Source organism: Pogona vitticeps, chromosome 11 (assembly GCF_051106095.1).
Source record: "Pogona vitticeps strain Pit_001003342236 chromosome 11, PviZW2.1, whole genome shotgun sequence".
In the NCBI taxonomy this organism is placed as follows: domain Eukaryota; kingdom Metazoa; phylum Chordata; class Lepidosauria; order Squamata; family Agamidae; genus Pogona; species Pogona vitticeps.
The window spans coordinates 25,160,629-25,175,016 of NC_135793.1; the positions used below are offsets into that span (position 1 = coordinate 25,160,629).

A 14,388-nucleotide genomic window follows, 5' to 3' on the forward strand; every position below is an offset into this window, starting at 1 on the left:
TACTCTCAAGAAGTGCCTCTTCACGGTGCCCTCAAAATCTCCTTGCTTCTAATTTGAAGTCATTTCTTTATGTCCTGCCTTCTGGACCTGCAGAAAACAAGCTTGCTCTAGGTTCCAGAAGGCAGCCCTTCCAATATTTAACAAAGTTATGAATATATTTCATTTATTTCCTATTTAAATATGCCTTTCTCGAAGTATGTGCCTTCTGCTTTACTACATTTTTCTGAGCCAAGTGCATTTCCTGATGGCAGTGAAAACACCTCAATGAGCTGCAATTAGTTGTGTCAAGTTATGTAAACTTTGCAGGAACATCAAGAAGCTCCTGGATGTTATTTCTGATATTGCATTATGTGCTCAATTTTCCTTAAACAGTACAAAAAAAGAACATCTTCTTAGCTGGGAGAATAATTGTACAGCGTCTCCTCTTCACATACAAGGAAACCGGTGAGGATGTGCAAACGTACTAAAGAAAGAGATAACATGGGGCAGGGAAGGACATTGGGAACACAGAGACTCGTCCGGGGTCTAACATGGGGGGTGGGTGGGTAGAGATAAACACAAGCCAAACTATGAACCAGAAAAACTGACAAATCGGGCTGCCCACCCACTGCTGCTCGACTGCTAACGTCCCACATTCCTCCCCATCGCCTAGGCTGGCTGGAGCAGAAGGGAGATGAAGTCCAGAAAACATCTGGAGGCCCCGCTTTCCCCCACTGAGGCTGCTTTAAGAGGCTCCGGCACCACCAGCTGGCCGGTTAGAGAATAAAAGCCCTGCACGATGGTTCCTTTCCTCCTACACACCCTCCATGGAAGGGTGAAGCCCTGCAGATGTTACTGGATTCCAGCAGGACACACTCGTTTCGTCTACTACAACTCCCAGAGCCAGCAAAGAGAGAGAGAGAGAGAGAGAGATTGCCTCTCTGTGTGTGTGTGTCTGGCCTGGCCAGGAGTTTAAAACTACCCTTACGGAGATGGCTGGCTCGCTCCGAAGAGATCCTCCTCTTAATCAATCGCCACTCGTACAACATCTTGCTGTTGGAAGAATAACCTCTGCTTCCTCCAGGGAGATTCGACATGGATCTAGATAAGGCGTTTTCTTACAAAACTGGACCGTCTCGGCTCCCGGCTATGGACGTGGGGCTCCGGACCAAAGGCTTGCCAGCGTCCCTACAGGGCTCTTGGTCTGGGGATGGAATGGGAAGCAACAGCACCATCCATCTTGACCGAGAGTTCCCTGGAAGAAACGTCACGGCGCAGAAGGCACCAACCCGCCTGCCCGTTAAGAAGCCAAACTCCAGGGAGCAGCACGTTGGACATGGGGAGGGAGGGAAGAGATTTTTTAAATGTGTCCAAAGTGGAAGGGTCACCCGTGGAGAAATATAGAGCCCAGCCATTCATGTCGCCTTGAGCACCCGCAATATATACATCGCAGTCACAGCGGCATTTTGCAGTCAGAGCTTATCATGGTGGTTCCTCAAAAAACAAGCCGTGGGCCCTCCGCCATCGCAAGAAAAAGACAGCGCCATGCCTCCACGGTGAGGCCCGAGCCTGGAAGCTTTGGCTGGCCACATCCAGACACATATTTCTTCCAGGCCCTGCCAGCGTCTTGCTCCTGCCACTGCAGAGGAGGCTGGCGGGCCAGAGAGATTTATTCTCCACGGGTCGTCGCTCGCTTCCCTGAAAACCCTTGTGCTCTCACTCGCTCCCTCTTTCTCTCCGCCCTCCTTTCTTTGCCAGCTCAAGCACTGGGAGGGAAAGGAAGCCAAGCACACCGACCGACTGGGTAATCTGGGCAGAGAGGGTGGCGGCCGGCACCCTCTTCCTTCACCCACTCAGGACGCACAGAAATCCAGGCACCCCAATGGAGAAAACGTCAAAGTGGCTCTTAAATTCCCAAATCCCTCTTAAGAAGTGCTTCCAAACAGTGACTCTCACAGGGCATAAGAGACTCTGGGCAAAAAGAGGCCTCCAACATTTCTCCCCCAAAATATTTTCCATCCTGCTGCGTGCCACACGGGCACACTGCGTTTTAAACCTGATTTGGGCTCTCTTGCTGCTTCCTTTTGGATTTCTGAAATGAGCATGCTCCGTTCCACTCAAAGAAATGCAGCACTGGGGCCACGGCGTGGGCGTGCAGAAGGGCCCCCCCCTCCCCGGTGCCACAAACAGGCAGAAGGATTGACGGCCTGTGATGGAATCCATTCCTGGCCCCACAGGATCTTTGCACCTTCTGCGAGGGGGGTGGGAGCTTTCTCTCCCTCGAAAAAGGAAAGGAAATTCGAAACATTCATTTTTCTTACATCAAGGCTTCGGCAGCTCCAGAGGCAGTTAATCCGCTTGTTTTTCTTTGGTCCTTGGAAATCAGCACAAAATCATTGGCCTGCTGATCTTGCAGACATAAAAGCTTTGGACCAATGCACATGTGGAGGAGCGAGGTTTCATCACCTTCTAATTTTGAAGCTAGCATCTGGCCTGTCCCTGCCCTGAGTGTTGTTATGGCCCAAGAGGGGTGTTCAAAAAAAAACCCCACCTGTTCCCATTTTACAGAGATACAGCCAAAGCTTTAAAAAAAACAACAACAATGGCTTGCTAAAAGGTATCCCTCTGGATACAGATGGAGCTCAGGTCCCCTCCAGCAAACCTAAATCGGTAGGCTCTCTTGAGCAAGAGAGAGAGGGGGCAAACCACGTGGACAAAGGCTTTGAGCCCCACTTGCCTCACAAACTGGACAGCCAGCCCGGCTGCAGAGAAGATGCTGCGTCTTTTATTCCCAATGTGCCAGATCCCAAAAGCCGCAATATAAACAGTAATGGAATCTAATGAAATCGTATTCACATTGCAGAAGAACCATCAATTTATTTGATCGCTCAACAACAGCAAGGGGGAAAAAAAACCTGATGAAAAGGTAGCTTGGAAAAATTATCGTTTCTGTGCTCCCCACATAAGCCCATTACGTGGATGTCAAGTTCCATCAATAACACCACTCGTTGGCTCTTGCTTCCCCCCCCCCCCCCGTTGGCATTGTTCACATAGCAAAGCCTGGTTTCATTTCGATAATCACAGCCTAGAGCAAACTCTTCATCAGCCCACCTGCTTTCTGCACTAATTGATCATGGTTTGCCATTGTATTCACTCCTTCCACTCCGTTTGCCTGTTTGATACCCAGGGGTCAGAAATTTCCCATCCGTGTGTGAACCCCGCTAACCAAAGACCCGTCCTGCTGTACAACGACCTCAGCCTCTGCTTTTTAAACTTTCCTGTTAAAACCCCGGCGCAGAACCAAAGGCCGCCCATTTGCAAAGGGATAAAGGGCTAGGCGGGAGGAGAAGCAGGATGAACTACAATCTTATTTTCTCCCACCTCCCCATTCACGTTATCGGTCGAAGCCTCTTTGAGGGCTGCCTGGTAGCTTGTAGAAACGAAGAAAGTGGGCAAGAGAGGCTGGGGAAGCGAGCAGGGGCCGGCTTGGGTGCCTTCAACACTGTGAGACAACTTCAGCAAAGCCTGTTTCCGATGGAGTTACTGCAACCTCGCCTGCTGCCTTTAATCGGTACGGCTGGGAGGGGCCTTTCTGGGCCGGGGGGGAAACTGTCAATCTGTGCAGCAGTAACCAAACGTTCTTTTTGTGCCTCTGAATTCAAAGAAAGCCCCACTCTCTGCTTGGGAGCTTCCCACCCCCCCCCACCTCTTTTGTCTGTTGGAATCAGTGAGTTGAGTCTGTTGAGGCCGGTTTTGCTGAAAGCAGCCATGTCGTTAGCTTGCTGTTACTCGTTCACTGGATTTGTTCTCCTGCAAATATCTCGGAGGGGTGGAGTGGCTTACTCTGCGGGGGAGGGAAGGAGTGGCTTACTCTGGGGGAGAGGGGGAGCTTGAAGCTATTCTGCTTTGTGAATCCTGGCATTTCTGCTGCACAGCTAACGGGATTTAACAAAAATTCAAAACTTTGTAAAAAAAAAAAGTTACCAGCCAGTTAGCTTCCCATGTTCAAAGCATCCCTCCCACACCGGGTCCGACTGCAGGAAAAGACACACCGACGGCTGTCTTTTACTTCCTTGATGGAAAGATGTCATCACAGCATTTTCCACCCAAAACGTGGCAAAATGACAAATTTTCACAACAAGGTCCACGATGGCTAAATTTGCACCAGGGGTGGGCGACGTGTGGTTCCCAAAACCTCCGGAATGTCAACGATGGCTCTCAGACGCTAACTAAATCAAGTGCCCTTTGGAGGGTTTTTTTCACCCACTTCAGTGCCTGAATTTACATTTTGGTTCAATTTAAGGAAATCACTTGAACATGAATTTCACTGGACTTTGGAAGCAGAAGTGCGACCTCGTTTACCCAAGTCTTTCTTGCAATAAACCCATCAAGAGAGGGTGAGTCTGACAGGCTCATTTAAGGCAGGAGATCAGCCGCACTGCCTGGGTTCAACTGCCTCGCGGTGACGGAAGCAAGGCATTTGGAAAACAAGTCCAGCAGGCAACTGGCCTGCTTCGCCAAGCCTGTCTCCTAAATGACGCGCATCGTCTCCGAGATGAAGCTCAGAAAGGGGGACGTGCATCGCTCCCTCTCAGGGAGTCACATCACAGGTCCATATATCTCGCCAACAGGAGCAGAGCAGAGTCTTTCCATTAAGGTGCTGAAGCCTCCGTGCTGCAAGGTCAGAAGACCAAGCAGTCATAAGATCGAATCCACGCGACGGAGTGAGCCCCTGTCGCTTGTCCCAGCTCCCGCCAATCTAGTGGTTCGAAAGCATGCAAAAATGCGAGTAGATAAATAGGTACCACCTTGGTGGGAAGGTAAACGGCATTCCATGTCTAGTCACGCTGGCCACGTGACCACAGAGGATTGTCTGCGGACAAGCGCTAGCTCTATGGGTTGGAAACGGAGATGAGCACCGCCACCTAGAGTCAGACACAACTGAACAAAACTGTCAAGGGGAACTTTTACCTTTACCTTTTTTTCTGGATGTCAGCTCTCAGACCTCCCCAGCCAGAAGATGGGGATGGGTCTGAGGGATTCTGGAACCCATCCTGTCATCCACTACCTGATCCTTTCTATTAGAGAGGCCAACGATGGTACCAGGGAAGGCCTGCATGCAAAGCAGTTACTAAACTGCTCAGGAACAGACCCTTCACTCCACTGAACCCAGAGAGTAGGTGTGGGGGATTTTTTGGCTTCTGATTTCACCCCATAGCTTAGGAAACGTGGCTTCTCTGGATGCAGAGGTCGGAGACGGTGAAGGCTGCCTTTTCAAACCTCATCTTTTGTTTAGGGGAAAAACAACCCTGTACGCTTTTGCATAAGCCACATGACAACACAAGGATCCCCAGTCAGGCTGTTTCTATCCGTTACCCAAAGCACACAAACCACAGAACCCTGGGTGGTTTCTCTCATATCAAGAATTGACTTGGGGATGTCTGGTTTTATCCTCAAAACCCACGCCGCTGAGACTTCATGGGGCAGCACTGACTTCCATGGGAATCGTAGCCTTTTCCAACACTTCTGGCTCATGTTCCTCAACCTGCCTTAGATGTCTCCCAATCAGATTTAACCTTTTTTTTTTTTTAAAAGAGAAATCTGAGGCCCAAACATGGCTCTGCATTGGGAGATGGCCAGTGCCCTCTTTGAAGCCTCTGTGGAGGAACCCTGGCCTCTACAAACCGAGAGCTCTAAGGAGAAAGCCCAAACGTAAACCAGCAACACAGAGGACAGTCCCGATTCTGACCTTTTATGTACCGAGTGGCATCTGACTTAAGGGGCAGCCCTGATAGGGTTTCCAGGCTATGAGCCCAAAGATCTCATCAGCTCAAAGGCCTCCTCCTTGTGGTCCACAGGAAAGACTAATCTTTCTGACCAGTTCTGGATCTCAAGTAGAGACGGGCAAGGAATTTAAAAAAATGAATGGCAAAATAAATCAAAATTCATCTTCACAAAAGGGATAGTAGAGCCTTCTAGGGACTTAGAGACACCCAAATTGCAGAGACGCTTCCCATGACTGTCCTCTACAAACGCTCTATGTTTGGTGAAGATCGGGCTTTGGATTTCTGATTGCCCTTTTTCTGATTCATGCACATCTCTAATCTCAAAAGTATATATGGGAAAAAGAAACCTTGGACTTAATGTGCTACGTTCATTTCCTTCAGTGAGAGAAGGATGAAACCAAACTCACAATGAGTTCCCATGGCCAAGGAGAGATTTGGACCCTGGCTTTGGACTGCTAGTCCACCACTCTACCTTCCAGGCATCACTGACTCTCTTTATTAGCTTGCATTCATTAACTACTGTATTATGAACCATCTCCCATCGCCACCATACGGATTCAAGTACTGCTGCTGTTTAAGAAAGGGGAGAGATTGATTTCTGAATAGAACAGGCGACATAACATGATCTCTGGTGTTTTAAACAACACAGGGAACGTGCGTTACAGTCACATGCAAACACCCTTCGCTTTTCTGCAGCAGGCGACGCAGCTACCCCAGAAGCTTGTGCAATGGGGGCGGACAGGTCTAGTGAGAAGCTGCAGATGAATGTCCTTCTGATGTTGCTATTTTCTGATTCTTACATGTCTATATGGATGCTTAAGGTGCCGAGGAGCTTGAGGAAGGAGCCGGTGGCTGCTCCAGTGTGCTTAAGGCTCTAAATTTAGAACGTCTCATGTGTGTGTGTGTGTGTGTGTGTGTGTGTGTGTGTACAATCAACAAAGGCAGGGGAAGAAGTAAATCACAGATGATATGGAATAAATGGAGGCAAACATGTGCAGGGTCGTGTTCTCAAGCAAGGCTGTGGCTCTCCGGAGGTCTTTGGTCTGCTGCTCCTCTCCGATTTAGCCACGACAGGGCTGGAGAGCAAAAGCGGATGGAGGGCAACGGCATTCCGCTCCCAACTTGAAAGAAACAACCCAACTTTCTTTCAAGGGCTTGCAGGAGGAGGCAAACGTTAAAACTACCACCCTGTAGTTTTCAACACGTTGGTTCTCATCTTGCTTTTGACACTCAAGAGGGCCAGGCTAGGTTAGTGTTTAGACGGGACACCATTCACCAGGGATGGGGATGTGAGTCACGCAACTCACTCTTGAGTCAGACTTAAGTCACACCAGCGTCTTGACCTGGTTTTTTTTTCTCCCCAACAACTTGGACCCATTTTTTCCAAGTCGCATTTTCAAGTCCCTATTCTTTTAATGAAGGACGCCATAAACCCAGAAGAAACTTTGTGTGGCTCGCCAGAGGCGACCTACACACACACACACACACACACACACACACACACACACACACACACACACACACACACACACACACACACACACACACACACACACACACACACACACACACACACACACACACACACACACACACACACACACACACACACACACACACACACACAAAATCTTATTTTTAATAGGGACTCAGATTTGGGGCTTGAAACCAAAGACCCAGACTTGCCGATATCCCTGCCCTTCACCCACAAAGATCCCCAAATAAGAGCTGAGAAATGCAAAAATCCTGAAGAGCCATGACTGATCGTCAGAGCCGCCTGAGCGAATAGGCTGATCCATCAGGTTCCTAGGTTGTTAGGTGTGGAGAGGAAATGTGAAAATACTGTCCTAGTACTTGTATCGTGTGCAAATACTTCCACCGCTGTTGAGTGTTGACCCTCTTTAGAGCAAGTGGTCAATTTCACCTCCACCAATGCTTTCACGCTTGACGTTTCTCCCTTGGAATACAAAATGTGAAAGGAGCTTCTGCTCGCCTTCCCCGAAGGGAACGGCCTGATCTCCTTTTGCACAGAGCCAGTCTCTGAAGCCTTTAACAAAAGGTTTAATTAATTAACTAGAAAACCAGCCAGAGATATTTAAGTGGAGGCAATTATAAGAGTGGGAGCAACCTCGTGGGAGAAAGTATACAGAAGAGAATTCGCACAAGAGGTCCTTGCCTGAAAAGCAGCGTTTCGGAGTGAAGTTTACCAAGGAACCGCTTCCAGGCAGAGCGGCGTAAGAGGTTCAGCGCCAGAGATGGGTTCCCCTGATCCCTAGTAGACACCAACCCGCTTCTTTCTCCTCCTGCAAGGCTGACCGAACAAGCTCCAGGAAGGCCACCTTGGCTGCAGGACCGGGTCCTTCAACTCTTCACCAAACGAACAGGTAGACCGAGATGTGCAGAGCTGAGGAAGGGTGTTTCTGACCTTGACTGACCTCAAGAACCTGCTCAGAATACCAGACACTCGCACTACGCCAGTTAAAATAGGAAAACCCCAGATGCCTCCACAGGCATGATCAGCCACTAGAACAAGGTTCCAAAAACTCTGTGTGGGGGGGGGGGGGAAGGGTGCCTGCCTTCATTAGGCGCTATCAGAGTCGATTCTGACCCATGACACCTCCTTTATATCTGTCCTAACTGCATTCAGTAGGGAGGGGTGATATAACTTGGGAGAAAGCGGCACACGTTTTATTTGCAAGGCTCTGCAAAAGAGAAGCAGTTTCCCCCACACACACAGACACACACCTTTTACAGCATCACACACATGCCTCAGCTCAGGAAAAGCCAAAGTGTTTGAACAACAAAGCGAGGAAAAACAGCGCAGTGTGTTTTTCAGGCGAAAAGAGTCATCTTGCAGAGAAACCCTCACGTGGATGAAAAGGATGATGGCATTGCAAAGAGATTTTTTTTAATATACTGAAAGATTAGCAGATAGATTTATCACTGATCCGGTGGAATATTTTACTACAGAAACAAGACTCATATTTCATTCTTAACTTTTAATATGAACACAACCCACCGTCCTGCGGTTCCCAAGCAACCATTGAGAATCGCTCTGCAGCAAAGTAAGCTATATAGAATGTGACTTTTTCTTTTTCTGTTAAAGAATCAGTGATTTAGGACAAGATTGCCTGCCGGTGTTTTACAGAGAACGCTAGCAAAGAAACGAGACGGTGAATCCCAAATCATCCTCACCATTAAGGGCAAGGTGAAAGGGAGTGATGCTTTCAGCAATAAGCTCCATCAGCTAGAAGAAAGAGATTCACGGGAGGACAGGAGCCCTGAGAATTGATGGGGAGGGAGGGAGGGAGGAAATGCCCTCACTCCGAACTGGCTTTGTGATATCCCGGGCCAAGTGTGGGAAATTGGTTATAGATATAAACCAGATGTTCAGTACATTATGGGATGCCACAGATATGTGTGTGTGTGTGTGATGTATATGCACTCACTCACTTACTCATTCACTCACTCACTCACTCACTCACTCTCTCTCTCTCTCTCTCTCTCTCTCTCTCACACACACACACACACACACACACACACACACACACACACACACACACACACACGTGCGCCTGTGGCATCTCATAATATACTGAGCATCTGGTTTCCAGGAATCTTCTTAACATTTTCTGCTGGATATTCTTGGAATCCCTTCCAATCCTGTGTGGTTTGTCCAAGGTATTATTAGATTATGATGATAGCCCACATTAGGAGAGGATGCATGATAATGCTGTAGTGTGATTAAAGTATTCCTCTCTTCTCCAAAGAGACACGCTTTCAACAGCATGTCCCATGAGGAATATAGAGGATAGGTCGCATTTTGATTTCCAAATGGAAAACCTACTGCTTTTTTTTTTTAAAAAAAATAATAATCATAAGGAGTTTTCTGATTACAGGCATTGTAATTTCAACAATCACTGGTTAGTAATCAAACCACATTTCAAATACACTTGGAAAAAAACAAACGCACTGGTCTGTAATCCCTGCTACAGAGCGGCAGTTCCTTTCCTTGTGTAAATATTTGCATGAGTTAAATCCATGTTGGAAAAGTCTCTCCCCCAACAAATACAAATGAATGATGGTATCTTGGAGAAGGGCAGGGAGGAAGCGAATGACAGAGAGGAGAATTTACTACCACGGCAAACAGATTCTTAAGGTTCTGCTTAACTACTGAATGCAAGCCCCCTGAGCATGTTTTGAAAAAAGTCATTTCTTTCTTATCCCCATTATTATGTTCAAAAGGAAACTCAGTCATGCCGTTTGCTATTTAAAGAGCAATGTAAACACAAGACAGGAACCAATTCCCATAAAATTTCACCCCTACGATATTTATGAAATAACAAGGAAATGTTCCTCATGTTTCCCCAAATAAATAAATAATTGACAATGCAAGTGTTATGACATTCTTTAAAAAAAAACAGGCACCCAATGTATGTGCTATGGCGCCAGTTTAAAAGAGGGATGCCCAACTCTCGTATGTGTCTGTCTTTACACACTTGAATACATATTTTCCAAGAACCTACTGAAAGCTAGTTTGGATGAAATGAGAAAGTGGGGGATGCTGGGACCCCAAGTCCATATTTTCCTTGCAAAGGCTGGGGCAGGTGGTTTTTGTTGTTCTTGTTTTGCCTAGTTCCCACCCACCCATTTCCTCCCAAGATTCCTACAGAACACAAGCGGCCTCATCAGCCAGTCCCCAAATTGGAAGGAAGCCCCATTGAGGGAAAAGATCCCTTGGACCAAATGGCAGAATGGTCTTTGAATGGATGTCCAAGAGATGAACGCAGAGACAGTAGGCTGCTGAACATGAGCCAACCGTGCAGCGTGGCTGCAAAAAGGGCAAATGCGATTTTCAGATGCATTAACAGAAGTATAGCCCCCAAATTCCATGATGTGCTAGCTCCCCTCTATTCAGCACTAGTTAGGCCTCATCTCTAGAGTACCGTGTCCAGTTCTGGACACTGCACTTTTAGAAGGAGGCCAACAAACTGGAGCAAGTTCAGAGGAGGGCTACAAGGAGCATGAGGGGGCCGGAAGCCAAGATGGAAAGAAGTAGAGATGTTTAACTTGAGAGAGCGCACTCACAACCTCCGTTCTTATATTTGAATTCATTGGTTCAGATTCTCTTTTGCTGGAGCAATGGAAAATGAGCTTACTCGCAACCAGATATCTGAAGAGGACTCTCATACCACTGCTTAGTTTTCATCACCCCCAAACATGCCAACCCTTCCTCACAAGGCCTTGTTTACCTGCATGAACATGAAAACAAATTGGTTCAGGCCACCGCCAAGCCAGCTCAGGGCAGATTGATCCTGATCTGTGCCGCAAATACAGATCAGAGAATTACTAGCATGCCACTCATTTAGCCTGGAATTACAAAAGGGTGTTGAGTTATTACATTTTGCCACCCCCATCACACATTTCCCTCAGACTAGAGGGCTGCTGTCAATAAAGGGGAAAGTTCTTCCCAACAAGCCATTTGGTGGGGGATAATGGAACTTGGAGTCTCACACCTTTGAAAGGCTCCAAGGTTGGAGGAGGCTTCTTCAAGAACTTTAGGCATCAAAAGGGGGCCATTCTGTGAAAATATTAAAGGGAAGAACGACAGAAAAGAGCCTGCAAGTCCCACCCCTTTGAATGAGTCTGTTGGTAGGACCTTCTCCGTGCATGTAGAAAGCTAGCACCACGAGGGGCGGTCTTGAAGTCCTCAATACTTGGTTAACCTGTTCTTCTGGATTTCAGCTCCCAGAAGCCTTCGCCAACATGGCCGATGGTTATGGATGCTACGATTTCAAATCGAAAACCATCTGGAGATACAAAGGCAGAGAACTAATCAATGGGGTAAAATGTTTCCTTGGTTTGCGGGTTAGGGTTTATGCTTGAAGAAGTGCTTAAAACACCTCTTCAAGCATAAGCCCTAACCCGTTGCCCTCCAAAATGGAAGCCTTCCTAGTGCCATGACCCTGGACTCTCTCTTGTTACTCTTTCAAAAGGGCAGAGAAGGTCTTTTCTCTTCCCTCTGGGGGAGAGCAGGAAGCCATGTTGAAAAAGCGAACATCGACACATGCCAGCAATTTTACTGAAAGTTGTAGGTTGTAGTAATGCACGGCAGGGAGAAAGCTTTTCAGCAGTTCAACGTTGCCAGGAGCTTCTGCAGGGACACCCGAATCAATGGCCAAGAACAAGAACCGCTGTCAGACCTTGGGGTGGGGAGTGGGGGAGGGAAATCTAGGAGGACACCTCTGGAGGGGTGGTTATTCCAAGGACAACATTAAAGAAGATTACAGTAGAACTGTTCAAATTAAGAACGCAGCGAAGGTGATAAACAGAGGCAGTAAATACAAAAATGGTTAATGGAACTCAGAGGGGTGAAGGGAACCAGAATGAATTATTATCCTTCTTTTCTCTCATCCTGTTCCCTCTCCCTTGGGAGAGTCGGAGCTCCATCGAAACAACAGCAGAAGCCCCAATCAATGTGCTGGCCTTGAAGAATTTTTGGCAAACTCAAAAGAAAACCACGCAGCTCTGTAGAGAAGGAGAGGTCAACAAAGCCCGGTTTGGCGGGGGGACGGATACCACATCTTGTTCTGCTAATGGGATCTCTCTCAGTCACACATAAAGAAGGCATTTAGATAGAATAAGATACTCTGAACCCAGAAAGAGAGGAGCTTCCTTTAGGCAAAAACTGCACCACAACCTTAATAACCGACCGGGTGGGACAGGATGACGCATGCCAGCAATTTCGTTGCAAACTGTAGGTTGTAATGCATGACAGGGAGAAAGGTTTTCAATGGCCCAAAGTTGCCAGGAGCTTCAACTTAGATGCAAGGATCACTTCTCAAAAACAAGAACAGCTGTTCCTTTCACTCACGGAAATGAAATAGATCATGGTAAGTCCAAGGTTTCTTTTCCCTGTAGATATCCTCAAGATTCAGAAGCAGCCAGAAGATTAGTCTCTCCTCTGGGCCACAAGCCCCAGAAGCCTCTACTGACTTAGATCCACTCCCACCAGTCCAATCTCAAGGTGACGTCTCATGGCCAGCCAAACAACCATCTCGAGAACTTCGTTTTGGCCATTGCAGCCACTCGGTGCAGAGAACATGGCTACTGAACAGAGAACAGAGAACTGGAAATGAGACAAAAGCCAGAGAGGGAGAACTACTCTATGTGGTCACTGGAAAACCATGGATGGATAATTGCTCCTTCCATCACAACAGCTCCTAGAGCCACCTTCCATTAACAGAGGTCTTCTGGTAGCCATTCTGGCCTCTTCACACCTACCTACCCCTCTCTAACAAAGAACGATTACAATACTATTTTTGGAGGAGGAGGAGGTGACAGGAAAGTGAACCTGAGAATAGCAGTCTACATATCCAGAGATGGAGGATTAGAAAAGCCATCTTCCCTGTATTCCTTAGTTTAACCCAGAGCTTGGTGTGTGTGTGTGTATAGGGGGAGGGTGAATCATGTTTCTTTTTCCAAAGACTACAACTCCCAGAATTCTACAGCCAGTTGGCTGGGGAAAGATTCTGGGCACTCTGTTGCACAGAGGTAACTTTTCCAAACTGTAGGGAGTAAGTCACCTGTTTTGCATGTAGACCACTCCCCAGCAGCTAAATAGGCATCTCATCCAGCAAAGGTGTGGCATGAATCGTCCTCACCATGTATCGTAAAAGAGGTGCTATGACAGAGAGAAGACCACAACAGACTCACATATGCACAAATAGTTATTTTCAAAATGCCAGTGAAGTCACTCACGAGGCCGGTCAGAGGGTGCTAAGCAATTGCCAGGAACCCTGCCAGAGCTCTAAAGATGTCAATCTTATCCCTTCAGAAACAGCCTTTCTAAACCCCCATAAAGTTGTGCATATTGCTTCCCCGGAGACACTGGCTCGAACCTGAAGAGATAAAAGAAAAGGTGCAGAAACACCATTATCTTTCTTTTGCCCCCAGAGGTAGCCCTGCGCTATCTTGCTAGCTGAAACCCTCTCTCTGCCGTACTGAAATCTCCGCCGTTCTGCTGGGATTTGGCACAGCGCTTCTATTAATTAACCAGAGAAAGAGGGAGAGAGAATAACAAGGTTTAGATAATGGGTTCTCTCCATCTCGGAGACTGGCAGGGACACCCCACCAAAGCAGAGCTGATTTTCAATCCCCAGGTGTTTGGCAAGCATGATTCACAGCTTCCTTTCCAGCCGATTCACAGGCTCACTCATATGGCGCCTTGCCTGGAGGAAGAACTCTTCCGTCTTCGAAGGTTGACATACTGATAACAAACCCCTGTAATTGCACCAGAAATGATCCATGCCACGCGCTCTTTCCCTCTCTCATTCTCTCTCCCTCTCTCTGACACACACACACACTCTCTCTCTCAAACTACTTACATCTGTAACTCACATTCTTTTAGCCCCCAGGTAACTATGGCTACATCAAGTCTTCTTCCTTTCCCTTACTCATACTTGTCAGGAGTTGACATTTTCTCGGCCCCATGGCCGAATCCCATGGCAAGGTAACCATGGAAATGGGTCTCCAGGAAAACCAAGCTAGACGGGTCAGCCTGTCTCCATCCCAACCCATCACCGGCTTGTTGTGAGCATTGGCGGGGGATCATCGCACCGAT

The 14,388-nt window shown here is 47.6% G+C and overlaps 1 protein-coding gene across 2 annotated transcripts in view; it reads right to left on the minus strand.

The window, feature by feature from the left end:
• HTR2C (5-hydroxytryptamine receptor 2C) overlaps positions 1-14,388 on the minus strand; it is a 136,211-nt gene that overhangs the window by 51,243 nt on the left and 70,580 nt on the right. The gene's annotated exons all lie outside the window — the stretch shown is intronic.